Source organism: Pleurodeles waltl, unplaced genomic scaffold, assembly GCF_031143425.1.
Source record: "Pleurodeles waltl isolate 20211129_DDA unplaced genomic scaffold, aPleWal1.hap1.20221129 scaffold_70, whole genome shotgun sequence".
NCBI classification, from domain to species: domain Eukaryota; kingdom Metazoa; phylum Chordata; class Amphibia; order Caudata; family Salamandridae; genus Pleurodeles; species Pleurodeles waltl.
Genome location: NW_027150391.1, coordinates 2904865 through 2931234, shown reverse-complemented (window position 1 = coordinate 2931234; position 26370 = coordinate 2904865). Strand labels below are relative to the sequence as shown.

At 35.9% G+C, this 26370-nt stretch overlaps 39 non-coding genes across 39 annotated transcripts; all 39 read left to right on the top strand.

The window, feature by feature from the left end:
- The first annotated feature begins 347 nt into the window (after positions 1 to 347).
- Positions 348 to 419, top strand: TRNAD-GUC (transfer RNA aspartic acid (anticodon GUC)). The gene has a single exon. It is a non-coding gene; the product is annotated as a tRNA-Asp (tRNA).
- A 630-nt stretch (positions 420 to 1049) lies between these two features.
- On the top strand, positions 1050 to 1121 carry TRNAD-GUC (transfer RNA aspartic acid (anticodon GUC)). Its single transcript has one exon. It is a non-coding gene; the product is annotated as a tRNA-Asp (tRNA).
- Positions 1122 to 1713: 592 nt separating this feature from the next.
- Positions 1714 to 1785, top strand: TRNAD-GUC (transfer RNA aspartic acid (anticodon GUC)). Its single transcript has one exon. It is a non-coding gene; the product is annotated as a tRNA-Asp (tRNA).
- A 622-nt stretch (positions 1786 to 2407) lies between these two features.
- TRNAD-GUC (transfer RNA aspartic acid (anticodon GUC)) lies at positions 2408 to 2479 on the top strand. The gene has a single exon. It is a non-coding gene; the product is annotated as a tRNA-Asp (tRNA).
- Positions 2480 to 3103: 624 nt separating this feature from the next.
- TRNAD-GUC (transfer RNA aspartic acid (anticodon GUC)) lies at positions 3104 to 3175 on the top strand. The gene has a single exon. It is a non-coding gene; the product is annotated as a tRNA-Asp (tRNA).
- A 592-nt stretch (positions 3176 to 3767) lies between these two features.
- On the top strand, positions 3768 to 3839 carry TRNAD-GUC (transfer RNA aspartic acid (anticodon GUC)). The gene has a single exon. It is a non-coding gene; the product is annotated as a tRNA-Asp (tRNA).
- Positions 3840 to 4443: 604 nt separating this feature from the next.
- TRNAD-GUC (transfer RNA aspartic acid (anticodon GUC)) lies at positions 4444 to 4515 on the top strand. Its single transcript has one exon. It is a non-coding gene; the product is annotated as a tRNA-Asp (tRNA).
- Positions 4516 to 5111: 596 nt separating this feature from the next.
- Positions 5112 to 5183, top strand: TRNAD-GUC (transfer RNA aspartic acid (anticodon GUC)). Its single transcript has one exon. It is a non-coding gene; the product is annotated as a tRNA-Asp (tRNA).
- Positions 5184 to 5809: 626 nt separating this feature from the next.
- TRNAD-GUC (transfer RNA aspartic acid (anticodon GUC)) lies at positions 5810 to 5881 on the top strand. The gene has a single exon. It is a non-coding gene; the product is annotated as a tRNA-Asp (tRNA).
- A 592-nt stretch (positions 5882 to 6473) lies between these two features.
- TRNAD-GUC (transfer RNA aspartic acid (anticodon GUC)) lies at positions 6474 to 6545 on the top strand. Its single transcript has one exon. It is a non-coding gene; the product is annotated as a tRNA-Asp (tRNA).
- Positions 6546 to 7167: 622 nt separating this feature from the next.
- Positions 7168 to 7239, top strand: TRNAD-GUC (transfer RNA aspartic acid (anticodon GUC)). Its single transcript has one exon. It is a non-coding gene; the product is annotated as a tRNA-Asp (tRNA).
- A 596-nt stretch (positions 7240 to 7835) lies between these two features.
- On the top strand, positions 7836 to 7907 carry TRNAD-GUC (transfer RNA aspartic acid (anticodon GUC)). The gene has a single exon. It is a non-coding gene; the product is annotated as a tRNA-Asp (tRNA).
- Positions 7908 to 8525: 618 nt separating this feature from the next.
- Positions 8526 to 8597, top strand: TRNAD-GUC (transfer RNA aspartic acid (anticodon GUC)). Its single transcript has one exon. It is a non-coding gene; the product is annotated as a tRNA-Asp (tRNA).
- Positions 8598 to 9219: 622 nt separating this feature from the next.
- On the top strand, positions 9220 to 9291 carry TRNAD-GUC (transfer RNA aspartic acid (anticodon GUC)). The gene has a single exon. It is a non-coding gene; the product is annotated as a tRNA-Asp (tRNA).
- A 592-nt stretch (positions 9292 to 9883) lies between these two features.
- On the top strand, positions 9884 to 9955 carry TRNAD-GUC (transfer RNA aspartic acid (anticodon GUC)). The gene has a single exon. It is a non-coding gene; the product is annotated as a tRNA-Asp (tRNA).
- A 604-nt stretch (positions 9956 to 10559) lies between these two features.
- Positions 10560 to 10631, top strand: TRNAD-GUC (transfer RNA aspartic acid (anticodon GUC)). Its single transcript has one exon. It is a non-coding gene; the product is annotated as a tRNA-Asp (tRNA).
- A 596-nt stretch (positions 10632 to 11227) lies between these two features.
- On the top strand, positions 11228 to 11299 carry TRNAD-GUC (transfer RNA aspartic acid (anticodon GUC)). Its single transcript has one exon. It is a non-coding gene; the product is annotated as a tRNA-Asp (tRNA).
- Positions 11300 to 11923: 624 nt separating this feature from the next.
- TRNAD-GUC (transfer RNA aspartic acid (anticodon GUC)) lies at positions 11924 to 11995 on the top strand. The gene has a single exon. It is a non-coding gene; the product is annotated as a tRNA-Asp (tRNA).
- A 592-nt stretch (positions 11996 to 12587) lies between these two features.
- TRNAD-GUC (transfer RNA aspartic acid (anticodon GUC)) lies at positions 12588 to 12659 on the top strand. The gene has a single exon. It is a non-coding gene; the product is annotated as a tRNA-Asp (tRNA).
- A 622-nt stretch (positions 12660 to 13281) lies between these two features.
- Positions 13282 to 13353, top strand: TRNAD-GUC (transfer RNA aspartic acid (anticodon GUC)). Its single transcript has one exon. It is a non-coding gene; the product is annotated as a tRNA-Asp (tRNA).
- A 596-nt stretch (positions 13354 to 13949) lies between these two features.
- Positions 13950 to 14021, top strand: TRNAD-GUC (transfer RNA aspartic acid (anticodon GUC)). Its single transcript has one exon. It is a non-coding gene; the product is annotated as a tRNA-Asp (tRNA).
- Positions 14022 to 14639: 618 nt separating this feature from the next.
- TRNAD-GUC (transfer RNA aspartic acid (anticodon GUC)) lies at positions 14640 to 14711 on the top strand. Its single transcript has one exon. It is a non-coding gene; the product is annotated as a tRNA-Asp (tRNA).
- Positions 14712 to 15341: 630 nt separating this feature from the next.
- On the top strand, positions 15342 to 15413 carry TRNAD-GUC (transfer RNA aspartic acid (anticodon GUC)). Its single transcript has one exon. It is a non-coding gene; the product is annotated as a tRNA-Asp (tRNA).
- Positions 15414 to 16005: 592 nt separating this feature from the next.
- TRNAD-GUC (transfer RNA aspartic acid (anticodon GUC)) lies at positions 16006 to 16077 on the top strand. The gene has a single exon. It is a non-coding gene; the product is annotated as a tRNA-Asp (tRNA).
- A 604-nt stretch (positions 16078 to 16681) lies between these two features.
- Positions 16682 to 16753, top strand: TRNAD-GUC (transfer RNA aspartic acid (anticodon GUC)). Its single transcript has one exon. It is a non-coding gene; the product is annotated as a tRNA-Asp (tRNA).
- A 596-nt stretch (positions 16754 to 17349) lies between these two features.
- TRNAD-GUC (transfer RNA aspartic acid (anticodon GUC)) lies at positions 17350 to 17421 on the top strand. Its single transcript has one exon. It is a non-coding gene; the product is annotated as a tRNA-Asp (tRNA).
- Positions 17422 to 18047: 626 nt separating this feature from the next.
- TRNAD-GUC (transfer RNA aspartic acid (anticodon GUC)) lies at positions 18048 to 18119 on the top strand. The gene has a single exon. It is a non-coding gene; the product is annotated as a tRNA-Asp (tRNA).
- A 592-nt stretch (positions 18120 to 18711) lies between these two features.
- TRNAD-GUC (transfer RNA aspartic acid (anticodon GUC)) lies at positions 18712 to 18783 on the top strand. Its single transcript has one exon. It is a non-coding gene; the product is annotated as a tRNA-Asp (tRNA).
- A 606-nt stretch (positions 18784 to 19389) lies between these two features.
- TRNAD-GUC (transfer RNA aspartic acid (anticodon GUC)) lies at positions 19390 to 19461 on the top strand. The gene has a single exon. It is a non-coding gene; the product is annotated as a tRNA-Asp (tRNA).
- Positions 19462 to 20053: 592 nt separating this feature from the next.
- TRNAD-GUC (transfer RNA aspartic acid (anticodon GUC)) lies at positions 20054 to 20125 on the top strand. Its single transcript has one exon. It is a non-coding gene; the product is annotated as a tRNA-Asp (tRNA).
- A 596-nt stretch (positions 20126 to 20721) lies between these two features.
- On the top strand, positions 20722 to 20793 carry TRNAD-GUC (transfer RNA aspartic acid (anticodon GUC)). The gene has a single exon. It is a non-coding gene; the product is annotated as a tRNA-Asp (tRNA).
- Positions 20794 to 21423: 630 nt separating this feature from the next.
- TRNAD-GUC (transfer RNA aspartic acid (anticodon GUC)) lies at positions 21424 to 21495 on the top strand. The gene has a single exon. It is a non-coding gene; the product is annotated as a tRNA-Asp (tRNA).
- Positions 21496 to 22087: 592 nt separating this feature from the next.
- Positions 22088 to 22159, top strand: TRNAD-GUC (transfer RNA aspartic acid (anticodon GUC)). The gene has a single exon. It is a non-coding gene; the product is annotated as a tRNA-Asp (tRNA).
- Positions 22160 to 22769: 610 nt separating this feature from the next.
- On the top strand, positions 22770 to 22841 carry TRNAD-GUC (transfer RNA aspartic acid (anticodon GUC)). Its single transcript has one exon. It is a non-coding gene; the product is annotated as a tRNA-Asp (tRNA).
- Positions 22842 to 23433: 592 nt separating this feature from the next.
- TRNAD-GUC (transfer RNA aspartic acid (anticodon GUC)) lies at positions 23434 to 23505 on the top strand. The gene has a single exon. It is a non-coding gene; the product is annotated as a tRNA-Asp (tRNA).
- Positions 23506 to 24097: 592 nt separating this feature from the next.
- Positions 24098 to 24169, top strand: TRNAD-GUC (transfer RNA aspartic acid (anticodon GUC)). Its single transcript has one exon. It is a non-coding gene; the product is annotated as a tRNA-Asp (tRNA).
- A 622-nt stretch (positions 24170 to 24791) lies between these two features.
- TRNAD-GUC (transfer RNA aspartic acid (anticodon GUC)) lies at positions 24792 to 24863 on the top strand. Its single transcript has one exon. It is a non-coding gene; the product is annotated as a tRNA-Asp (tRNA).
- Positions 24864 to 25485: 622 nt separating this feature from the next.
- Positions 25486 to 25557, top strand: TRNAD-GUC (transfer RNA aspartic acid (anticodon GUC)). The gene has a single exon. It is a non-coding gene; the product is annotated as a tRNA-Asp (tRNA).
- Positions 25558 to 26185: 628 nt separating this feature from the next.
- TRNAD-GUC (transfer RNA aspartic acid (anticodon GUC)) lies at positions 26186 to 26257 on the top strand. The gene has a single exon. It is a non-coding gene; the product is annotated as a tRNA-Asp (tRNA).
- The last annotated feature ends 113 nt before the right edge of the window (positions 26258 to 26370 follow it).

Sequence of the window (26370 nt, the reverse complement as noted above, 5' to 3'; positions counted from 1 at the left end):
CATGGGCTGCTTATAAACTCTGTGGGACAGGGATAGAAGACAAATCGGTGTTTTTGGTTAGTACTGACCCCTGGTGGCTAATAGCTATAAGCTGCTAATGGTAAAGTGAGCTGATTATATATATATATATATATACAGATATAAATATAGATAGATTAATTTAATTAAAAAACTTTCTTGATAAAACTGATTGTTTTTGGAAGATCATTCTGTGTTCTCCCTGTTTATGAAAAAAGATGAATTTCCCTAAGCAAAAGCAGTAGAGCTGCCTATTCCAATTAGCTGAATTTGTCATGGGCATTCCCTATCCTCAAAGAGGTGAGGACTGTTAAACTACTGCCATTAAGTCCTCGTTAGTATAGTGGTCAGTATCCCCGCCTGTCACGCGGGAGACCGGGGTTCAATTCCCCGACGGGGAGATGATTCTTTTAAGTTGCCCAACTTAATGAAAAAGATGCACTTACTCATGAAGTAAAATATAGTTGTCATTGCACCTGCTTATCACGATTGAGACCAGTGTTGACTTTAGTGATAGCCAAAATGCTTACTGATGTGTTAACCGAAACTCAGAAGATGCTCTCTAAATTTCAATCTCAACTTACTGTTCTTTCAAAAACAATTTATCTCTAAAATACTTGGAAAATGACATGAAACAGTGGTAAATCATGGGCTGCTTATAAACTCTGTGGGACAGGGATAGAAGACAAATCGGTGTTTTTGGTTAGTACTGACCCCTGGTGGCTAATAGCTATAAGCTGCTAATGGTAAAGTGAGCTGATTAAATATATATAAATATATATATATATATATATATATATATATATATATATATATATACAGATATAAATATAGATAGATTAATTTAATTTAAAAACTTTCTTGATAAAACTGATTGTTTTTGGAAGATCATTCTGTGTTCTCCCTGTTTATGAAAAAAGATGAATTTCCCTAAGCAAAAGCAGTAGAGCTGCCTATTCCAGTTAGCTGAATTTGTCATGGGCATTCCCTATCCTCAAAGAGGTGAGGACTGTTAAACTACTGCCATTAAGTCCTCGTTAGTATAGTGGTCAGTATCCCCGCCTGTCACGCGGGAGACCGGAGTTCAATTCCCCGACGGGGAGATGATACTTTTAAGTTGCCCAACTTAATGAAAAAGATGCACTTACTCATGAAGTAAAATATAGTTGTCATTACACCTGCTTATCACGATTGAGACCAGCGTTGACTTTAGTGATAGCCAAAATGCTTACTGATGTGTTAACCGAAACTCAGAAGATGCTCTCTAAATTTCAATCTCAACTTACTGTTCTTTCAAAAACAATTTATCTCTAAAATACTTGGAAAATGACATGAAACAGTGGTAAATCATGGGCTGCTTATAAACTCTGTGGGACAGGGATAGAAGACAAATCGGTGTTTTTGGTTAGTACTGACCCCTGGTGGCTAATAGCTATAAGCTGCTAATGGTAAAGTGAGCTGATTATATATATATATATATATACAGACATAAATATAGATAGATTAATTTAATTAAAAAACTTTCTTGATAAAACTGATTGTTTTTGGAAGATCATTCTGTGTTCTCCCTGTTTATGAAAAAAGATGAATTTCCCTAAGCAAAAGCAGTAGAGCTGCCTATTCCAGTTAGCTGAATTTGTCATGGGCATTCCCTATCCTCAAAGAGGTGAGGACTGTTAAACTACTGCCATTAAGTCCTCGTTAGTATAGTGGTCAGTATCCCCGCCTGTCACGCTGGAGACCGGGGTTCAATTCCCCGACGGGGAGATGATACCTTTAAGTTGCCCAACTTAATGAAAAAGATGCACTTACTCATGAAGTAAAATATAGTTGTCATTATACCTGCTTATCACGATTGAGACCAGCGTTGACTTTAGTGATAGCCAAAATGCTTACTGATGTGTTAACTGAAACTCAGAAGATGCTCTCTAAATTTCAATCTCAACTTACTGTTCTTTCAAAAACAATTTATCTCTAAAATACTTGGAAAATGACATGAAACAGTGGTAAATCATGGGCTGCTTATAAACTCTGTGGGACAGGGATAGAAGACAAATCGGTGTTTTTGGTTAGTACTGACCCCTGGTGGCTAATAGCTATAAGCTGCTAATGGTAAAGTGAGCTGATTAAATATATATAAATATATATATATATATATATATATATATATATATATACAGATATAAATATAGATAGATTAATTTAATTAAAAAACTTTCTTGATAAAACTGATTGTTTTTTGAAGATCATTCTGTGTTCTCCCTGTTTATGAAAAAAGATGAATTTCCCTAAGCAAAAGCAGTAGAGCTGCCTATTCCAATTAGCTGAATTGCTCATGGGCATTCCCTATCCTCAAAGAGGTGAGGACTGTTAAACTACTGCCATTAAGTCCTCGTTAGTATAGTGGTCAGTATCCCCGCCTGTCACGCGGGAGACCGGGGTTCAATTCCCCGACGGGGAGATGATTCTTTTAAGTTGCCCAACTTAATGAAAAAGATGCACTTACTCATGAAGTAAAATATAGTTGTCATTACACCTGCTTATCACGATTGAGACCAGTGTTGACTTTAGTGATAGCCAAAATGCTTACTGATGTGTTAACTGAAACTCAGAAGATGCTCTCTAAATTTCAATCTCAACTTACTGTTCTTTCAAAAACAATTTATCTCTAAAATACTTGGAAAATGACATGAAACAGTGGTAAATCATGGGCTGCTTATAAACTCTGTGGGACAGGGATAGAAGACAAATCGGTGTTTTTGGTTAGTACTGACCCCTGGTGGCTAATAGCTATAAGCTGCTAATGGTAAAGTGAGCTGATTAAATATATATATATATATATATATATATATATATATATATATATATATATACAGATATAAATATAGATAGATTAATTTAATTTAAAAACTTTCTTGATAAAACTGATTGTTTTTGGAAGATCATTCTGTGTTCTCCCTGTTTATGAAAAAAGATTAATTTCCCTAAGCAAAAGCATTAGAGCTGCCTATTCCAATTAGCTGAATTGCTCATGGGCATTCCCTATCCTCAAAGAGGTGAGGACTGTTAAACTACTGCCATTAAGTCCTCGTTAGTATAGTGGTCAGTATCCCCGCCTGTCACGCGGGAGACCGGGGTTCAATTTCCCGACGGGGAGATGATTCTTTTAAGTTGCCCAACTTAATGAAAAAGATGCACTTACTCATGAAGTAAAATATAGTTGTCATTACACCTGCTTATCACGATTGAGACCAGTGTTGACTTTAGTGATAGCCAAAATGCTTACTCATGTGTTAACCGAAACTCAGAAGATGCTCTCTCAATTTCAATCTCAACTTACTGTTCTTTCAAAAACAATTTATCTCTAAAATACTTGGAAAATGACATGAAACAGTGGTAAAACATGGGCTGCTTATAAACTCTGTGGGACAGGGATAGAAGACAAATCGGTGTTTTTGGTTAGTACTGACCCCTGGTGGCTAATAGCTATAAGCTGCTAATGGTAAAGTGAGCTGATTATATATATATATATATATACAGATATAAATATAGATAGATTAATTTAATTAAAAAACTTTCTTGATAAAACTGATTGTTTTTGGAAGATCATTCTGTGTTCTCCCTGTTTATGAAAAAAGATGAATTTCCCTAAGCAAAAGCAGTAGAGCTGCCTATTCCAGTTAGCTGAATTTGTCATGGGCATTCCCTATCCTCAAAGAGGTGAGGACTGTTAAACTACTGCCATTAAGTCCTCGTTAGTATAGTGGTCAGTATCCCCGCCTGTCACGCGGGAGACCGGGGTTCAATTCCCTGACGGGGAGATGATTCTTTTAAGTTGCCCAACTTAATGAAAAAGATGCACTTACTCATGAAGTAAAATATAGTTGTCATTACACCTGCTTATCACGATTGAGACCAGTGTTGACTTTAGTGATAGCCAAAATGCTTACTGATGTGTTAACCGAAACTCAGAAGATGCTCTCTAAATTTCAATCTCAACTTACTGTTCTTTCAAAAACAATTTATCTCTAAAATACTTGGAAAATGACATGAAACAGTGGTAAATCATGGGCTGCTTATAAACTCTGTGGGACAGGGATAGAAGACAAATCGGTGTTTTTGGTTAGTACTGACCCCTGGTGGCTAATAGCTATAAGCTGCTAATGGTAAAGTGAGCTGATTAAATATATATATATATATATATATATATATACAGATATAAATATAGATAGATTAATTTAATTAAAAAACTTTCTTGATAAAACTGATTGTTTTTGGAAGATCATTCTGTGTTCTCCCTGTTTATGAAAAAAGATTAATTTCCCTAAGCAAAAGCATTAGAGCTGCCTATTCCAATTAGCTGAATTGCTCATGGGCATTCCCTATCCTCAAAGAGGTGAGGACTGTTAAACTACTGCCATTAAGTCCTCGTTAGTATAGTGGTCAGTATCCCCGCCTGTCACGCGGGAGACCGGGGTTCAATTTCCCGACGGGGAGAGGATTCTTTTAAGTTGCCCAACTTAATGAAAAAGATGCACTTACTCATGAAGTAAAATATAGTTGTCATTACACCTGCTTATCACGATTGAGACCAGTGTTGACTTTAGTGATAGCCAAAATGCTTACTGATGTGTTAACCGAAACTCAGAAGATGCTCTCTAAATTTCAATCTCAACTTACTGTTCTTTCAAAAACAATTTATCTCTAAAATACTTGGAAAATGACATGAAACAGTGGTAAATCATGGGCTGCTTATAAACTCTGTGGGACAGGGATAGAAGACAAATCGGTGTTTTTGGTGAGTACTGACCCCTGGTGGCTAATAGCTATAAGCTGCTAATGGTAAAGTGAGCTGATTATATATATATATATATATATATACAGACATAAATATAGATAGATTAATTTAATTAAAAAACTTTCTTGATAAAACTGATTGTTTTTGGAAGATCATTCTGTGTTCTCCCTGTTTATGAAAAAAGATGAATTTCCCTAAGCAAAAGCAGTAGAGCTGCCTATTCCAGTTAGCTGAATTTGTCATGGGCATTCCCTATCCTCAAAGAGGTGAGGACTGTTAAACTACTGCCATTAAGTCCTCGTTAGTATAGTGGTCAGTATCCCCGCCTGTCACGCGGGAGACCGGGGTTCAATTCCCCGACGGGGAGATGATACTTTTAAGTTGCCCAACTTAATGAAAAAGATGCACTTACTCATGAAGTAAAATATAGTTGTCATTACACCTGCTTATCACGATTGAGACCAGCGTTGACTTTAGTGATAGCCAAAATGCTTACTGATGTGTTAACTGAAACTCAGAAGATGCTCTCTAAATTTCAATCTCAACTTACTGTTCTTTCAAAAACAATTTATCTCTAAAATACTTGGAAAATGACATGAAACAGTGGTAAATCATGGGCTGCTTATAAACTCTGTGGGACAGGGATAGAAGACAAATCGGTGTTTTTGGTTAGTACTGACCCCTGGTGGCTAATAGCTATAAGCTGCTAATGGTAAAGTGAGCTGATTAAATATATATAAATATATATATATATATATATATATATATATATATATATATACAGATATAAATATAGATAGATTAATTTAATTTAAAAACTTTCTTGATAAAACTGATTGTTTTTGGAAGATCATTCTGTGTTCTCCCTGTTTATGAAAAAAGATTAATTTCCCTAAGCAAAAGCATTAGAGCTGCCTATTCCAATTAGCTGAATTGCTCATGGGCATTCCCTATCCTCAAAGAGGTGAGGACTGTTAAACTACTGCCATTAAGTCCTCGTTAGTATAGTGGTCAGTATCCCCGCCTGTCACGCGGGAGACCGGGGTTCAATTTCCCGACGGGGAGATGATTCTTTTAAGTTGCCCAACTTAATGAAAAAGATGCACTTACTCATGAAGTAAAATATAGTTGTCATTACACCTGCTTATCACGATTGAGACCAGTGTTGACTTTAGTGATAGCCAAAATGCTTACTGATGTGTTAACCGAAACTCAGAAGATGCTCTCTCAATTTCAATCTCAACTTACTGTTCTTTCAAAAACAATTTATCTCTAAAATACTTGGAAAATGACATGAAACAGTGGTAAAACATGGGCTGCTTATAAACTCTGTGGGACAGGGATAGAAGACAAATCGGTGTTTTTGGTTAGTACTGACCCCTGGTGGCTAATAGCTATAAGCTGCTAATGGTAAAGTGAGCTGATTATATATATATATATATATACAGATATAAATATAGATAGATTAATTTAATTAAAAAACTTTCTTGATAAAACTGATTGTTTTTGGAAGATCATTCTGTGTTCTCCCTGTTTATGAAAAAAGATGAATTTCCCTAAGCAAAAGCAGTAGAGCTGCCTATTCCAATTAGCTGAATTTGTCATGGGCATTCCCTATCCTCAAAGAGGTGAGGACTGTTAAACTACTGCCATTAAGTCCTCGTTAGTATAGTGGTCAGTATCCCCGCCTGTCACGCGGGAGACCGGGGTTCAATTCCCCGACGGGGAGATGATTCTTTTAAGTTGCCCAACTTAATGAAAAAGATGCACTTACTCATGAAGTAAAATATAGTTGTCATTGCACCTGCTTATCACGATTGAGACCAGTGTTGACTTTAGTGATAGCCAAAATGCTTACTGATGTGTTAACCGAAACTCAGAAGATGCTCTCTAAATTTCAATCTCAACTTACTGTTCTTTCAAAAACAATTTATCTCTAAAATACTTGGAAAATGACATGAAACAGTGGTAAATCATGGGCTGCTTATAAACTCTGTGGGACAGGGATAGAAGACAAATCGGTGTTTTTGGTTAGTACTGACCCCTGGTGGCTAATAGCTATAAGCTGCTAATGGTAAAGTGAGCTGATTAAATATATATAAATATATATATATATATATATATATATATATATATATACAGATATAAATATAGATAGATTAATTTAATTTAAAAACTTTCTTGATAAAACTGATTGTTTTTGGAAGATCATTCTGTGTTCTCCCTGTTTATGAAAAAAGATGAATTTCCCTAAGCAAAAGCAGTAGAGCTGCCTATTCCAGTTAGCTGAATTTGTCATGGGCATTCCCTATCCTCAAAGAGGTGAGGACTGTTAAACTACTGCCATTAAGTCCTCGTTAGTATAGTGGTCAGTATCCCCGCCTGTCACGCGGGAGACCGGAGTTCAATTCCCCGACGGGGAGATGATACTTTTAAGTTGCCCAACTTAATGAAAAAGATGCACTTACTCATGAAGTAAAATATAGTTGTCATTACACCTGCTTATCACGATTGAGACCAGCGTTGACTTTAGTGATAGCCAAAATGCTTACTGATGTGTTAACCGAAACTCAGAAGATGCTCTCTAAATTTCAATCTCAACTTACTGTTCTTTCAAAAACAATTTATCTCTAAAATACTTGGAAAATGACATGAAACAGTGGTAAATCATGGGCTGCTTATAAACTCTGTGGGACAGGGATAGAAGACAAATCGGTGTTTTTGGTTAGTACTGACCCCTGGTGGCTAATAGCTATAAGCTGCTAATGGTAAAGTGAGCTGATTATATATATATATATATATATATACAGACATAAATATAGATAGATTAATTTAATTAAAAAACTTTCTTGATAAAACTGATTGTTTTTGGAAGATCATTCTGTGTTCTCCCTGTTTATGAAAAAAGATGAATTTCCCTAAGCAAAAGCAGTAGAGCTGCCTATTCCATTTAGCTGAATTTGTCATGGGCATTCCCTATCCTCAAAGAGGTGAGGACTGTTAAACTACTGCCATTAAGTCCTCGTTAGTATAGTGGTCAGTATCCCCGCCTGTCACGCTGGAGACCGGGGTTCAATTCCCCGACGGGGAGATGATACCTTTAAGTTGCCCAACTTAATGAAAAAGATGCACTTACTCATGAAGTAAAATATAGTTGTCATTATACCTGCTTATCACGATTGAGACCAGCGTTGACTTTAGTGATAGCCAAAATGCTTACTGATGTGTTAACTGAAACTCAGAAGATGCTCTCTAAATTTCAATCTCAACTTACTGTTCTTTCAAAAACAATTTATCTCTAAAATACTTGGAAAATGACATGAAACAGTGGTAAATCATGGGCTGCTTATAAACTCTGTGGGACAGGGATAGAAGACAAATCGGTGTTTTTGGTTAGTACTGACCCCTGGTGGCTAATAGCTATAAGCTGCTAATGGTAAAGTGAGCTGATTAAATATATATAAATATATATATATATATATATATATATATATATACAGATATAAATATAGATAGATTAATTTAATTAAAAAACTTTCTTGATAAAACTGATTGTTTTTTGAAGATCATTCTGTGTTCTCCCTGTTTATGAAAAAAGATGAATTTCCCTAAGCAAAAGCAGTAGAGCTGCCTATTCCAATTAGCTGAATTGCTCATGGGCATTCCCTATCCTCAAAGAGGTGAGGACTGTTAAACTACTGCCATTAAGTCCTCGTTAGTATAGTGGTCAATATCCCCGCCTGTCACGCGGGAGACCGGGGTTCAATTCCCCGACGGGGAGATGATTCTTTTAAGTTGCCCAACTTAATGAAAAAGATGCACTTACTCATGAAGTAAAATATAGTTGTCATTACACCTGCTTATCACGATTGAGACCAGTGTTGACTTTAGTGATAGCCAAAATGCTTACTGATGTGTTAACTGAAACTCAGAAGATGCTCTCTAAATTTCAATCTCAACTTACTGTTCTTTCAAAAACAATTTATCTCTAAAATACTTGGAAAATGACATGAAACAGTGGTAAATCATGGGCTGCTTATAAACTCTGTGGGACAGGGATAGAAGACAAATCGGTGTTTTTGGTTAGTACTGACCCCTGGTGGCTAATAGCTATAAGCTGCTAATGGTAAAGTGAGCTGATTAAATATATATATATATATATATATATATATATATATATATATATATATACAGATATAAATATAGATAGATTAATTTAATTTAAAAACTTTCTTGATAAAACTGATTGTTTTTGGAAGATCATTCTGTGTTCTCCCTGTTTATGAAAAAAGATTAATTTCCCTAAGCAAAAGCATTAGAGCTGCCTATTCCAATTAGCTGAATTGCTCATGGGCATTCCCTATCCTCAAAGAGGTGAGGACTGTTAAACTACTGCCATTAAGTCCTCGTTAGTATAGTGGTCAGTATCCCCGCCTGTCACGCGGGAGACCGGGGTTCAATTTCCCGACGGGGAGATGATTCTTTTAAGTTGCCCAACTTAATGAAAAAGATGCACTTACTCATGAAGTAAAATATAGTTGTCATTACACCTGCTTATCACGATTGAGACCAGTGTTGACTTTAGTGATAGCCAAAATGCTTACTCATGTGTTAACCGAAACTCAGAAGATGCTCTCTCAATTTCAATCTCAACTTACTGTTCTTTCAAAAACAATTTATCTCTAAAATACTTGGAAAATGACATGAAACAGTGGTAAAACATGGGCTGCTTATAAACTCTGTGGGACAGGGATAGAAGACAAATCGGTGTTTTTGGTTAGTACTGACCCCTGGTGGCTAATAGCTATAAGCTGCTAATGGTAAAGTGAGCTGATTATATATATATATATATATACAGATATAAATATAGATAGATTAATTTAATTAAAAAACTTTCTTGATAAAACTGATTGTTTTTGGAAGATCATTCTGTGTTCTCCCTGTTTATGAAAAAAGATGAATTTCCCTAAGCAAAAGCAGTAGAGCTGCCTATTCCAGTTAGCTGAATTTGTCATGGGCATTCCCTATCCTCAAAGAGGTGAGGACTGTTAAACTACTGCCATTAAGTCCTCGTTAGTATAGTGGTCAGTATCCCCGCCTGTCACGCGGGAGACCGGGGTTCAATTCCCTGACGGGGAGATGATTCTTTTAAGTTGCCCAACTTAATGAAAAAGATGCACTTACTCATGAAGTAAAATATAGTTGTCATTACACCTGCTTATCACGATTGAGACCAGTGTTGACTTTAGTGATAGCCAAAATGCTTACTGATGTGTTAACCGAAACTCAGAAGATGCTCTCTAAATTTCAATCTCAACTTACTGTTCTTTCAAAAACAATTTATCTCTAAAATACTTGGAAAATGACATGAAACAGTGGTAAATCATGGGCTGCTTATAAACTCTGTGGGACAGGGATAGAAGACAAATCGGTGTTTTTGGTTAGTACTGACCCCTGGTGGCTAATAGCTATAAGCTGCTAATGGTAAAGTGAGCTGATTAAATATATATATATATATATATATATATATACAGATATAAATATAGATAGATTAATTTAATTAAAAAACTTTCTTGATAAAACTGATTGTTTTTGGAAGATCATTCTGTGTTCTCCCTGTTTATGAAAAAAGATTAATTTCCCTAAGCAAAAGCATTAGAGCTGCCTATTCCAATTAGCTGAATTGCTCATGGGCATTCCCTATCCTCAAAGAGGTGAGGACTGTTAAACTACTGCCATTAAGTCCTCGTTAGTATAGTGGTCAGTATCCCCGCCTGTCACGCGGGAGACCGGGGTTCAATTTCCCGACGGGGAGAGGATTCTTTTAAGTTGCCCAACTTAATGAAAAAGATGCACTTACTCATGAAGTAAAATATAGTTGTCATTACACCTGCTTATCACGATTGAGACCAGTGTTGACTTTAGTGATAGCCAAAATGCTTACTGATGTGTTAACCGAAACTCAGAAGATGCTCTCTAAATTTCAATCTCAACTTACTGTTCTTTCAAAAACAATTTATCTCTAAAATACTTGGAAAATGACATGAAACAGTGGTAAATCATGGGCTGCTTATAAACTCTGTGGGACAGGGATAGAAGACAAATCGGTGTTTTTGGTGAGTACTGACCCCTGGTGGCTAATAGCTATAAGCTGCTAATGGTAAAGTGAGCTGATTATATATATATATATATATATATACAGACATAAATATAGATAGATTAATTTAATTAAAAAACTTTCTTGATAAAACTGATTGTTTTTGGAAGATCATTCTGTGTTCTCCCTGTTTATGAAAAAAGATGAATTTCCCTAAGCAAAAGCAGTAGAGCTGCCTATTCCAGTTAGCTGAATTTGTCATGGGCATTCCCTATCCTCAAAGAGGTGAGGACTGTTAAACTACTGCCATTAAGTCCTCGTTAGTATAGTGGTCAGTATCCCCGCCTGTCACGCGGGAGACCGGGGTTCAATTCCCCGACGGGGAGATGATACTTTTAAGTTGCCCAACTTAATGAAAAAGATGCACTTACTCATGAAGTAAAATATAGTTGTCATTACACCTGCTTATCACGATTGAGACCAGCGTTGACTTTAGTGATAGCCAAAATGCTTACTGATGTGTTAACTGAAACTCAGAAGATGCTCTCTAAATTTCAATCTCAACTTACTGTTCTTTCAAAAACAATTTATCTCTAAAATACTTGGAAAATGACATGAAACAGTGGTAAATCATGGGCTGCTTATAAACTCTGTGGGACAGGGATAGAAGACAAATCGGTGTTTTTGGTTAGTACTGACCCCTGGTGGCTAATAGCTATAAGCTGCTAATGGTAAAGTGAGCTGATTAAATATATATAAATATATATATATATATATATATATATATATATATATATACAGATATAAATATAGATAGATTAATTTAATTTAAAAACTTTCTTGATAAAACTGATTGTTTTTGGAAGATCATTCTGTGTTCTCCCTGTTTATGAAAAAAGATTAATTTCCCTAAGCAAAAGCATTAGAGCTGCCTATTCCAATTAGCTGAATTGCTCATGGGCATTCCCTATCCTCAAAGAGGTGAGGACTGTTAAACTACTGCCATTAAGTCCTCGTTAGTATAGTGGTCAGTATCCCCGCCTGTCACGCGGGAGACCGGGGTTCAATTTCCCGACGGGGAGATGATTCTTTTAAGTTGCCCAACTTAATGAAAAAGATGCACTTACTCATGAAGTAAAATATAGTTGTCATTACACCTGCTTATCACGATTGAGACCAGTGTTGACTTTAGTGATAGCCAAAATGCTTACTGATGTGTTAACCGAAACTCAGAAGATGCTCTCTCAATTTCAATCTCAACTTACTGTTCTTTCAAAAACAATTTATCTCTAAAATACTTGGAAAATGACATGAAACAGTGGTAAAACATGGGCTGCTTATAAACTCTGTGGGACAGGGATAGAAGACAAATCGGTGTTTTTGGTTAGTACTGACCCCTGGTGGCTAATAGCTATAAGCTGCTAATGGTAAAGTGAGCTGATTATATATATATATATATATACAGATATAAATATAGATAGATTAATTTAATTAAAAAACTTTCTTGATAAAACTGATTGTTTTTGGAAGATCATTCTGTGTTCTCCCTGTTTATGAAAAAAGATGAATTTCCCTAAGCAAAAGCAGTAGAGCTGCCTATTCCAATTAGCTGAATTTGTCATGGGCATTCCCTATCCTCAAAGAGGTGAGGACTGTTAAACTACTGCCATTAAGTCCTCGTTAGTATAGTGGTCAGTATCCCCGCCTGTCACGCGGGAGACCGGGGTTCAATTCCCCGACGGGGAGATGATTCTTTTAAGTTGCCCAACTTAATGAAAAAGATGCACTTACTCATGAAGTAAAATATAGTTGTCATTGCACCTGCTTATCACGATTGAGACCAGTGTTGACTTTAGTGATAGCCAAAATGCTTACTGATGTGTTAACCGAAACTCAGAAGATGCTCTCTAAATTTCAATCTCAACTTACTGTTCTTTCAAAAACAATTTATCTCTAAAATACTTGGAAAATGACATGAAACAGTGGTAAATCATGGGCTGCTTATAAACTCTGTGGGACAGGGATAGAAGACAAATCGGTGTTTTTGGTTAGTACTGACCCCTGGTGGCTAATAGCTATAAGCTGCTAATGGTAAAGTGAGCTGATTAAATATATATAAATATATATATATATATATATATATATATATATATATACAGATATAAATATAGATAGATTAATTTAATTTAAAAACTTTCTTGATAAAACTGATTGTTTTTGGAAGATCATTCTGTGTTCTCCCTGTTTATGAAAAAAGATGAATTTCCCTAAGCAAAAGCAGTAGAGCTGCCTATTCCAGTTAGCTGAATTTGTCATGGGCATTCCCTATCCTCAAAGAGGTGAGGACTGTTAAACTACTGCCATTAAGTCCTCGTTAGTATAGTGGTCAGTATCCCCGCCTGTCACGCGGGAGACCGGAGTTCAATTCCCCGACGGGGAGATGATACTTTTAAGTTGCCCAACTTAATGAAAAAGATGCACTTACTCATGAAGTAAAATATAGTTGTCATTACACCTGCTTATCACGATTGAGACCAGCGTTGACTTTAGTGATAGCCAAAATGCTTACTGATGTGTTAACCGAAACTCAGAAGATGCTCTCTAAATTTCAATCTCAACTTACTGTTCTTTCAAAAACAATTTATCTCTAAAATACTTGGAAAATGACATGAAACAGTGGTAAATCATGGGCTGCTTATAAACTCTGTGGGACAGGGATAGAAGACAAATCGGTGTTTTTGGTTAGTACTGACCCCTGGTGGCTAATAGCTATAAGCTGCTAATGGTAAAGTGAGCTGATTATATATATATATATATATATATACAGACATAAATATAGATAGATTAATTTAATTAAAAAACTTTCTTGATAAAACTGATTGTTTTTGGAAGATCATTCTGTGTTCTCCCTGTTTATGAAAAAAGATGAATTTCCCTAAGCAAAAGCAGTAGAGCTGCCTATTCCATTTAGCTGAATTTGTCATGGGCATTCCCTATCCTCAAAGAGGTGAGGACTGTTAAACTACTGCCATTAAGTCCTCGTTAGTATAGTGGTCAGTATCCCCGCCTGTCACGCTGGAGACCGGGGTTCAATTCCCCGACGGGGAGATGATACCTTTAAGTTGCCCAACTTAATGAAAAAGATGCACTTACTCATGAAGTAAAATATAGTTGTCATTATACCTGCTTATCACGATTGAGACCAGCGTTGACTTTAGTGATAGCCAAAATGCTTACTGATGTGTTAACTGAAACTCAGAAGATGCTCTCTAAATTTCAATCTCAACTTACTGTTCTTTCAAAAACAATTTATCTCTAAAATACTTGGAAAATGACATGAAACAGTGGTAAATCATGGGCTGCTTATAAACTCTGTGGGACAGGGATAGAAGACAAATCGGTGTTTTTGGTTAGTACTGACCCCTGGTGGCTAATAGCTATAAGCTGCTAATGGTAAAGTGAGCTGATTAAATATATATAAATATATATATATATATATATATATATATATATACAGATATAAATATAGATAGATTAATTTAATTAAAAAACTTTCTTGATAAAACTGATTGTTTTTTGAAGATCATTCTGTGTTCTCCCTGTTTATGAAAAAAGATGAATTTCCCTAAGCAAAAGCAGTAGAGCTGCCTATTCCAATTAGCTGAATTGCTCATGGGCATTCCCTATCCTCAAAGAGGTGAGGACTGTTAAACTACTGCCATTAAGTCCTCGTTAGTATAGTGGTCAATATCCCCGCCTGTCACGCGGGAGACCGGGGTTCAATTCCCCGACGGGGAGATGATTCTTTTAAGTTGCCCAACTTAATGAAAAAGATGCACTTACTCATGAAGTAAAATATAGTTGTCATTACACCTGCTTATCACGATTGAGACCAGTGTTGACTTTAGTGATAGCCAAAATGCTTACTGATGTGTTAACTGAAACTCAGAAGATGCTCTCTAAATTTCAATCTCAACTTACTGTTCTTTCAAAAACAATTTATCTCTAAAATACTTGGAAAATGACATGAAACAGTGGTAAATCATGGGCTGCTTATAAACTCTGTGGGACAGGGATAGAAGACAAATCGGTGTTTTTGGTTAGTACTGACCCCTGGTGGCTAATAGCTATAAGCTGCTAATGGTAAAGTGAGCTGATTAAATATATATATATATATATATATATATATATATATATATATATATATATATATATACAGATATAAATATAGATAGATTAATTTAATTTAAAAACTTTCTTGATAAAACTGATTGTTTTTGGAAGATCATTCTGTGTTCTCCCTGTTTATGAAAAAAGATTAATTTCCCTAAGCAAAAGCATTAGAGCTGCCTATTCCAATTAGCTGAATTGCTCATGGGCATTCCCTATCCTCAAAGAGGTGAGGACTGTTAAACTACTGCCATTAAGTCCTCGTTAGTATAGTGGTCAGTATCCCCGCCTGTCACGCGGGAGACCGGGGTTCAATTTCCCGACGGGGAGATGATTCTTTTAAGTTGCCCAACTTAATGAAAAAGATGCACTTACTCATGAAGTAAAATATAGTTGTCATTACACCTGCTTATCACGATTGAGACCAGTGTTGACTTTAGTGATAGCCAAAATGCTTACTCATGTGTTAACCGAAACTCAGAAGATGCTCTCTCAATTTCAATCTCAACTTACTGTTCTTTCAAAAACAATTTATCTCTAAAATACTTGGAAAATGACATGAAACAGTGGTAAAACATGGGCTGCTTATAAACTCTGTGGGACAGGGATAGAAGACAAATCGGTGTTTTTGGTTAGTACTGACCCCTGGTGGCTAATAGCTATAAGCTGCTAATGGTAAAGTGAGCTGATTATATATATATATATATATACAGATATAAATATAGATAGATTAATTTAATTAAAAAACTTTCTTGATAAAACTGATTGTTTTTGGAAGATCATTCTGTGTTCTCCCTGTTTATGAAAAAAGATGAATTTCCCTAAGCAAAAGCAGTAGAGCTGCCTATTCCAGTTAGCTGAATTTGTCATGGGCATTCCCTATCCTCAAAGAGGTGAGGACTGTTAAACTACTGCCATTAAGTCCTCGTTAGTATAGTGGTCAGTATCCCCGCCTGTCACGCGGGAGACCGGGGTTCAATTCCCTGACGGGGAGATGATTCTTTTAAGTTGCCCAACTTAATGAAAAAGATGCACTTACTCATGAAGTAAAATATAGTTGTCATTACACCTGCTTATCACGATTGAGACCAGTGTTGACTTTAGTGATAGCCAAAATGCTTACTGATGTGTTAACCGAAACTCAGAAGATGCTCTCTAAATTTCAATCTCAACTTACTGTTCTTTCAAAAACAATTTATCTCTAAAATACTTGGAAAATGACATGAAACAGTGGTAAATCATGGGCTGCTTATAAACTCTGTGGGACAGGGATAGAAGACAAATCGGTGTTTTTGGTTAGTACTGACCCCTGGTGGCTAATAGCTATAAGCTGCTAATGGTAAAGTGAGCTGATTAAATATATATATATATATATATATATATATACAGATATAAATATAGATAGATTAATTTAATTAAAAAACTTTCTTGATAAAACTGATTGTTTTTGGAAGATCATTCTGTGTTCTCCCTGTTTATGAAAAAAGATTAATTTCCCTAAGCAAAAGCATTAGAGCTGCCTATTCCAATTAGCTGAATTGCTCATGGGCATTCCCTATCCTCAAAGAGGTGAGGACTGTTAAACTACTGCCATTAAGTCCTCGTTAGTATAGTGGTCAGTATCCCCGCCTGTCACGCGGGAGACCGGGGTTCAATTTCCCGACGGGGAGAGGATTCTTTTAAGTTGCCCAACTTAATGAAAAAGATGCACTTACTCATGAAGTAAAATATAGTTGTCATTACACCTGCTTATCACGATTGAGACCAGTGTTGACTTTAGTGATAGCCAAAATGCTTACTGATGTGTTAACCGAAACTCAGAAGATGCTCTCTAAATTTCAATCTCAACTTACTGTTCTTTCAAAAACAATTTATCTCTAAAATACTTGGAAAATGACATGAAACAGTGGTAAATCATGGGCTGCTTATAAACTCTGTGGGACAGGGATAGAAGACAAATCGGTGTTTTTGGTGAGTACTGACCCCTGGTGGCTAATAGCTATAAGCTGCTAATGGTAAAGTGAGCTGATTATATATATATATATATATATATACAGACATAAATATAGATAGATTAATTTAATTAAAAAACTTTCTTGATAAAACTGATTGTTTTTGGAAGATCATTCTGTGTTCTCCCTGTTTATGAAAAAAGATGAATTTCCCTAAGCAAAAGCAGTAGAGCTGCCTATTCCAGTTAGCTGAATTTGTCATGGGCATTCCCTATCCTCAAAGAGGTGAGGACTGTTAAACTACTGCCATTAAGTCCTCGTTAGTATAGTGGTCAGTATCCCCGCCTGTCACGCGGGAGACCGGGGTTCAATTCCCCGACGGGGAGATGATACTTTTAAGTTGCCCAACTTAATGAAAAAGATGCACTTACTCATGAAGTAAAATATAGTTGTCATTACACCTGCTTATCACGATTGAGACCAGCGTTGACTTTAGTGATAGCCAAAATGCTTACTGATGTGTTAACTGAAACTCAGAAGATGCTCTCTAAATTTCAATCTCAACTTACTGTTCTTTCAAAAACAATTTATCTCTAAAATACTTGGAAAATGACATGAAACAGTGGTAAATCATGGGCTGCTTATAAACTCTGTGGGACAGGGATAGAAGACAAATCGGTGTTTTTGGTTAGTACTGACCCCTGGTGGCTAATAGCTATAAGCTGCTAATGGTAAAGTGAGCTGATTAAATATATATAAATATATATATATATATATATATATATATATATATATATATACAGATATAAATATAGATAGATTAATTTAATTTAAAAACTTTCTTGATAAAACTGATTGTTTTTGGAAGATCATTCTGTGTTCTCCCTGTTTATGAAAAAAGATTAATTTCCCTAAGCAAAAGCATTAGAGCTGCCTATTCCAATTAGCTGAATTGCTCATGGGCATTCCCTATCCTCAAAGAGGTGAGGACTGTTAAACTACTGCCATTAAGTCCTCGTTAGTATAGTGGTCAGTATCCCCGCCTGTCACGCGGGAGACCGGGGTTCAATTTCCCGACGGGGAGATGATTCTTTTAAGTTGCCCAACTTAATGAAAAAGATGCACTTACTCATGAAGTAAAATATAGTTGTCATTACACCTGCTTATCACGATTGAGACCAGTGTTGACTTTAGTGATAGCCAAAATGCTTACTGATGTGTTAACCGAAACTCAGAAGATGCTCTCTAAATTTCAATCTCAACTTACTGTTCTTTCAAAAACAATTTATCTCTAAAATACTTGGAAAATGACATGAAACAGTGGTAAAACATGGGCTGCTTATAAACTCTGTGGGACAGGGATAGAAGACACATCGGTGTTTTTGGTTAGTACTGACCCCTGGTGGCTAATAGCTATAAGCTGCTAATGGTAAAGTGAGCTGATTATATATATATATATATATACAGATATAAATATAGATAGATTAATTTAATTAAAAAACTTTCTTGATAAAACTGATTGTTTTTGGAAGATCATTCTGTGTTCTCCCTGTTTATGAAAAAAGATGAATTTCCCTAAGCAAAAGCAGTAGAGCTGCCTATTCCAATTAGCTGAATTGCTCATGGGCATTCCCTATCCTCAAAGAGGTGAGGACTGTTAAACTACTGCCATTAAGTCCTCGTTAGTATAGTGGTCAGTATCCCCGCCTGTCACGCGGGAGACCGGGGTTCAATTCCCCGACGGGGAGATGATTCTTTTAAGTTGCCCAACTTAATGAAAAAGATGCACTTACTCATGAAGTAAAATATAGTTGTCATTACACCTGCTTATCACGATTGAGACCAGTGTTGACTTTAGTGATAGCCAAAATGCTTACTGATGTGTTAACCGAAACTCAGAAGATGCTCTCTAAATTTCAATCTCAACTTACTGTTCTTTCAAAAACAATTTATCTCTAAAATACTTGGAAAATGACATGAAACAGTGGTAAATCATGGGCTGCTTATAAACTCTGTGGGACAGGGATAGAAGACAAATCGGTGTTTTTGGTTAGTACTGACCCCTGGTGGCTAATAGCTATAAGCTGCTAATGGTAAAGTGAGCTGATTAAATATATATATATATATATATATATATATATACAGATATAAATATAGATAGATTAATTTAATTAAAAAACTTTCTTGATAAAACTGATTGTTTTTGGAAGATCATTCTGTGTTCTCCCTGTTTATGAAAAAAGATTAATTTCCCTAAGCAAAAGCATTAGAGCTGCCTATTCCAATTAGCTGAATTGCTCATGGGCATTCCCTATCCTCAAAGAGGTGAGGACTGTTAAACTACTGCCATTAAGTCCTCGTTAGTATAGTGGTCAGTATCCCCGCCTGTCACGCGGGAGACCGGGGTTCAATTTCCCGACGGGGAGATGATTCTTTTAAGTTGCCCAACTTAATGAAAAAGATGCACTTACTCATGAAGTAAAATATAGTTGTCATTACACCTGCTTATCACGATTGAGACCAGTGTTGACTTTAGTGATAGCCAAAATGCTTACTGATGTGTTAACCGAAACTCAGAAGATGCTCTCTCAATTTCAATCTCAACTTACTGTTCTTTCAAAAACAATTTATCTCTAAAATACTTGGAAAATGACATGAAACAGTGGTAAAACATGGGCTGCTTATAAACTCTGTGGGACAGGGATAGAAGACAAATCGGTGTTTTTGGTTAGTACTGACCCCTGGTGGCTAATAGCTATAAGCTGCTAATGGTAAAGTGAGCTGATTATATATATATATATATATACAGATATAAATATAGATAGATTAATTTAATTAAAAAACTTTCTTGATAAAACTGATTGTTTTTGGAAGATCATTCTGTGTTCTCCCTGTTTATGAAAAAAGATGAATTTCCCTAAGCAAAAGCAGTAGAGCTGCCTATTCCAATTAGCTGAATTTGTCATGGGCATTCCCTATCCTCAAAGAGGTGAGGACTGTTAAACTACTGCCATTAAGTCCTCGTTAGTATAGTGGTCAGTATCCCCGCCTGTCACGCGGGAGACCGGGGTTCAATTCCCCGACGGGGAGATGATTCTTTTAAGTTGCCCAACTTAATGAAAAAGATGCACTTACTCATGAAGTAAAATATAGTTGTCATTGCACCTGCTTATCACGATTGAGACCAGTGTTGACTTTAGTGATAGCCAAAATGCTTACTGATGTGTTAACCGAAACTCAGAAGATGCTCTCTAAATTTCAATCTCAACTTACTGTTCTTTCAAAAACAATTTATCTCTAAAATACTTGGAAAATGACATGAAACAGTGGTAAATCATGGGCTGCTTATAAACTCTGTGGGACAGGGATAGAAGACAAATCGGTGTTTTTGGTTAGTACTGACCCCTGGTGGCTAATAGCTATAAGCTGCTAATGGTAAAGTGAGCTGATTATATATATATATATATATATATACAGACATAAATATAGATAGATTAATTTAATTAAAAAACTTTCTTGATAAAACTGATTGTTTTTGGAAGATCATTCTGTGTTCTCCCTGTTTATGAAAAAAGATGAATTTCCCTAAGCAAAAGCAGTAGAGCTGCCTATTCCAGTTAGCTGAATTTGTCATGGGCATTCCCTATCCTCAAAGAGGTGAGGACTGTTAAACTACTGCCATTAAGTCCTCGTTAGTATAGTGGTCAGTATCCCCGCCTGTCACGCTGGAGACCGGGGTTCAATTCCCCGACGGGGAGATGATACCTTTAAGTTGCCCAACTTAATGAAAAAGATGCACTTACTCATGAAGTAAAATATAGTTGTCATTATACCTGCTTATCACGATTGAGACCAGCGTTGACTTTAGTGATAGCCAAAATGCTTACTGATGTGTTAACTGAAACTCAGAAGATGCTCTCTAAATTTCAATCTCAACTTACTGTTCTTTCAAAAACAATTTATCTCTAAAATACTTGGAAAATGACATGAAACAGTGGTAAATCATGGGCTGCTTATAAACTCTGTGGGACAGGGATAGAAGACAAATCGGTGTTTTTGGTTAGTACTGACCCCTGGTGGCTAATAGCTATAAGCTGCTAATGGTAAAGTGAGCTGATTAAATATATATAAATATATATATATATATATATATATATATATATATATATATATATACAGATATAAATATAGATAGATTAATTTAATTTAAAAACTTTCTTGATAAAACTGATTGTTTTTGGAAGATCATTCTGTGTTCTCCCTGTTTATGAAAAAAGATTAATTTCCCTAAGCAAAAGCATTAGAGCTGCCTATTCCAATTAGCTGAATTGCTCATGGGCATTCCCTATCCTCAAAGAGGTGAGGACTGTTAAACTACTGCCATTAAGTCCTCGTTAGTATAGTGGTCAGTATCCCCGCCTGTCACGCGGGAGACCGGGGTTCAATTTCCCGACGGGGAGATGATTCTTTTAAGTTGCCCAACTTAATGAAAAAGATGCACTTACTCATGAAGTAAAATATAGTTGTCATTACACCTGCTTATCACGATTGAGACCAGTGTTGACTTTAGTGATAGCCAAAATGCTTACTGATGTGTTAACCGAAACTCAGAAGATGCTCTCTAAATTTCAATCTCAACTTACTGTTCTTTCAAAAACAATTTATCTCTAAAATACTTGGAAAATGACATGAAACAGTGGTAAAACATGGGCTGCTTATAAACTCTGTGGGACAGGGATAGAAGACACATCGGTGTTTTTGGTTAGTACTGACCCCTGGTGGCTAATAGCTATAAGCTGCTAATGGTAAAGTGAGCTGATTATATATATATATATATATACAGATATAAATATAGATAGATTAATTTAATTAAAAAACTTTCTTGATAAAACTGATTGTTTTTGGAAGATCATTCTGTGTTCTCCCTGTTTATGAAAAAAGATGAATTTCCCTAAGCAAAAGCAGTAGAGCTGCCTATTCCAATTAGCTGAATTGCTCATGGGCATTCCCTATCCTCAAAGAGGTGAGGACTGTTAAACTACTGCCATTAAGTCCTCGTTAGTATAGTGGTCAGTATCCCCGCCTGTCACGCGGGAGACCGGGGTTCAATTCCCCGACGGGGAGATGATTCTTTTAAGTTGCCCAACTTAATGAAAAAGATGCACTTACTCATGAAGTAAAATATAGTTGTCATTACACCTGCTTATCACGATTGAGACCAGTGTTGACTTTAGTGATAGCCAAAATGCTTACTGATGTGTTAACCGAAACTCAGAAGATGCTCTCTAAATTTCAATCTCAACTTACTGTTCTTTCAAAAACAATTTATCTCTAAAATACTTGGAAAATGACATGAAACAGTGGTAAATCATGGGCTGCTTATAAACTCTGTGGGACAGGGATAGAAGACAAATCGGTGTTTTTGGTTAGTACTGACCCCTGGTGGCTAATAGCTATAAGCTGCTAATGGTAAAGTGAGCTGATTAAATATATATATATATATATATATATATATATATATACAGATATAAATATAGATAGATTAATTTAATTAAAAAACTTTCTTGATAAAACTGATTGTTTTTGGAAGATCATTCTGTGTTCTCCCTGTTTATGAAAAAAGATTAATTTCCCTAAGCAAAAGCATTAGAGCTGCCTATTCCAATTAGCTGAATTGCTCATGGGCATTCCCTATCCTCAAAGAGGTGAGGACTGTTAAACTACTGCCATTAAGTCCTCGTTAGTATAGTGGTCAGTATCCCCGCCTGTCACGCGGGAGACCGGGGTTCAATTCCCCGACGGGGAGATGATTCTTTTAAGTTGCCCAACTTAATGAAAAAGATGCACTTACTCATGAAGTAAAATATAGTTGTCATTACACCTGCTTATCACGATTGAGACCAGTGTTGACTTTAGTGATAGCCAAAATGCTTACTGATGTGTTAACCGAAACTCAGAAGATGCTCTCTAAATTTCAATCTCAACTTACTGTTCTTTCAAAAACAATTTATCTCTAAAATACTTGGAAAATGACATGAAACAGTGGTAAAACATGGGCTGCTTATAAACTCTGTGGGACAGGGATAGAAGACACATCGGTGTTTTTGGTTAGTACTGACCCCTGGTGGCTAATAGCTATAAGCTGCTAATGGTAAAGTGAGCTGATTATATATATATATATATATACAGATATAAATATAGATAGATTAATTTAATTAAAAAACTTTCTTGATAAAACTGATTGTTTTTGGAAGATCATTCTGTGTTCTCCCTGTTTATGAAAAAAGATGAATTTCCCTAAGCAAAAGCAGTAGAGCTGCCTATTCCAATTAGCTGAATTGCTCATGGGCATTCCCTATCCTCAAAGAGGTGAGGACTGTTAAACTACTGCCATTAAGTCCTCGTTAGTATAGTGGTCAGTATCCCCGCCTGTCACGCGGGAGACCGGGGTTCAATTTCCCGACGGGGAGATGATTCTTTTAAGTTGCCCAACTTAATGAAAAAGATGCACTTACTCATGAAGTAAAATATAGTTGTCATTACACCTGCTTATCACGATTGAGACCAGTGTTGACTTTAGTGATAGCCAAAATGCTTACTGATGTGTTAACCGAAACTCAGAAGATGCTCTCTCAATTTCAATCTCAACTTACTGTTCTTTCAAAAACAATTTATCTCTAAAATACTTGGAAAATGACATGAAACAGTGGTAAAACATGGGCTGCTTATAAACTCTGTGGGACAGGGATAGAAGACAAATCGGTGTTTTTGGTTAGTACTGACCCCTGGTGGCTAATAGCTATAAGCTGCTAATGGTAAAGTGAGCTGATTATATATATATATATATATACAGATATAAATATAGATAGATTAATTTAATTAAAAAACTTTCTTGATAAAACTGATTGTTTTTGGAAGATCATTCTGTGTTCTCCCTGTTTATGAAAAAAGATGAATTTCCCTAAGCAAAAGCAGTAGAGCTGCCTATTCCAATTAGCTGAATTTGTCATGGGCATTCCCTATCCTCAAAGAGGTGAGGACTGTTAAACTACTGCCATTAAGTCCTCGTTAGTATAGTGGTCAGTATCCCCGCCTGTCACGCGGGAGACCGGGGTTCAATTCCCCGACGGGGAGATGATACCTTTAAGTTGCCCAACTTAATGAAAAAGATGCACTTACTCATGAAGTAAAATATAGTTGTCATTATACCTGCTTATCACGATTGAGACCAGCGTAGACTTTAGTGATAGCCAAAATGCTTACTGATGTGTTAACTGAAACTCAGAAGATGCTCTCTAAATTTCAATCTCAACTTACTGTTCTTTCAAAAACAATTTATCTCTAAAATACTTGGAAAATGACATGAAACAGTGGTAAATCATGGGCTGCTTATAAACTCTGTGGGACAGGGATAGAAGACAAATCGGTGTTTTTGGTTAGTACTGACCCCTGGTGGCTAATAGCTATAAGCTGCTAATGGTAAAGTGAGCTGATTAAATATATATAAATATATATATATATATATATATATATATATATATATACAGATATAAATATAAATAGATTAATTTAATTAAAAAACTTTCTTGATAAAACTGATTGTTTTTGGAAGATCATTCTGTGTTCTCCCTGTTTATGAAAAAAGATGAATTTCCCTAAGCAAAAGCAGTAGAGCTGCCTATTCCAATTAGCTGAATTGCTCATGGGCATTCCCTATCCTCAAAGAGGTGAGGACTGTTAAACTACTGCCATTAAGTCCTCGTTAGTATAGTGGTCAGTATCCCCGCCTGTCACGCGGGAGACCGGGGTTCAATTCCCCGACGGGGAGATGATTCTTTTAAGTTGCCCAACTTAATGAAAAAGATGCACTTACTCATGAAGTAAAATATAGTTGTCATTACACCTGCTTATCACGATTGAGACCAGTGTTGACTTTAGTGATAGCCAAAATGCTTACTGATGTGTTAACTGAAACTCAGAAGATGCTCTCTAAATTTCAATCTCAACTTACTGTTCTTTCAAAAACAATTTATCTCTAAAATACTTGGAAAATGACATGAAACAGTGGTAAATCATGGGCTGCTTATAAACTCTGTGGGACAGGGATAGAAGACAAATCGGTGTTTTTGGTTAGTACTGACCCCTGGTGGCTAATAGCTATAAGCTGCTAATGGTAAAGTGAGCTGATTAAATATATATAAATATATATATATATATATATATATATATATATATATACAGATATAAATATAGATAGATTAATTTAATTAAAAAACTTTCTTGATAAAACTGATTGTTTTTTGAAGATCATTCTGTGTTCTCCCTGTTTATGAAAAAAGATGAATTTCCCTAAGCAAAAGCAGTAGAGCTGCCTATTCCAATTAGCTGAATTGCTCATGGGCATTCCCTATCCTCAAAGAGGTGAGGACTGTTAAACTACTGCCATTAAGTCCTCGTTAGTATAGTGGTCAATATCCCCGCCTGTCACGCGGGAGACCGGGGTTCAATTCCCCGACGGGGAGATGATTCTTTTAAGTTGCCCAACTTAATGAAAAAGATGCACTTACTCATGAAGTAAAATATAGTTGTCATTACACCTGCTTATCACGATTGAGACCAGTGTTGACTTTAGTGATAGCCAAAATGCTTACTGATGTGTTAACTGAAACTCAGAAGATGCTCTCTAAATTTCAATCTCAACTTACTGTTCTTTCAAAAACAATTTATCTCTAAAATACTTGGAAAATGACATGAAACAGTGGTAAATCATGGGCTGCTTATAAACTCTGTGGGACAGGGATAGAAGACAAATCGGTGTTTTTGGTTAGTACTGACCCCTGGTGGCTAATAGCTATAAGCTGCTAATGGTAAAGTGAGCTGATTAAATATATATATATATATATATATATATATATATATATATATATATATATATATACAGATATAAATATAGATAGATTAATTTAATTTAAAAACTTTCTTGATAAAACTGATTGTTTTTGGAAGATCATTCTGTGTTCTCCCTGTTTATGAAAAAAGATTAATTTCCCTAAGCAAAAGCATTAGAGCTGCCTATTCCAATTAGCTGAATTGCTCATGGGCATTCCCTATCCTCAAAGAGGTGAGGACTGTTAAACTACTGCCATTAAGTCCTCGTTAGTATAGTGGTCAGTATCCCCGCCTGTCACGCGGGAGACCGGGGTTCAATTTCCCGACGGGGAGATGATTCTTTTAAGTTGCCCAACTTAATGAAAAAGATGCACTTACTCATGAAGTAAAATATAGTTGTCATTACACCTGCTTATCACGATTGAGACCAGTGTTGACTTTAGTGA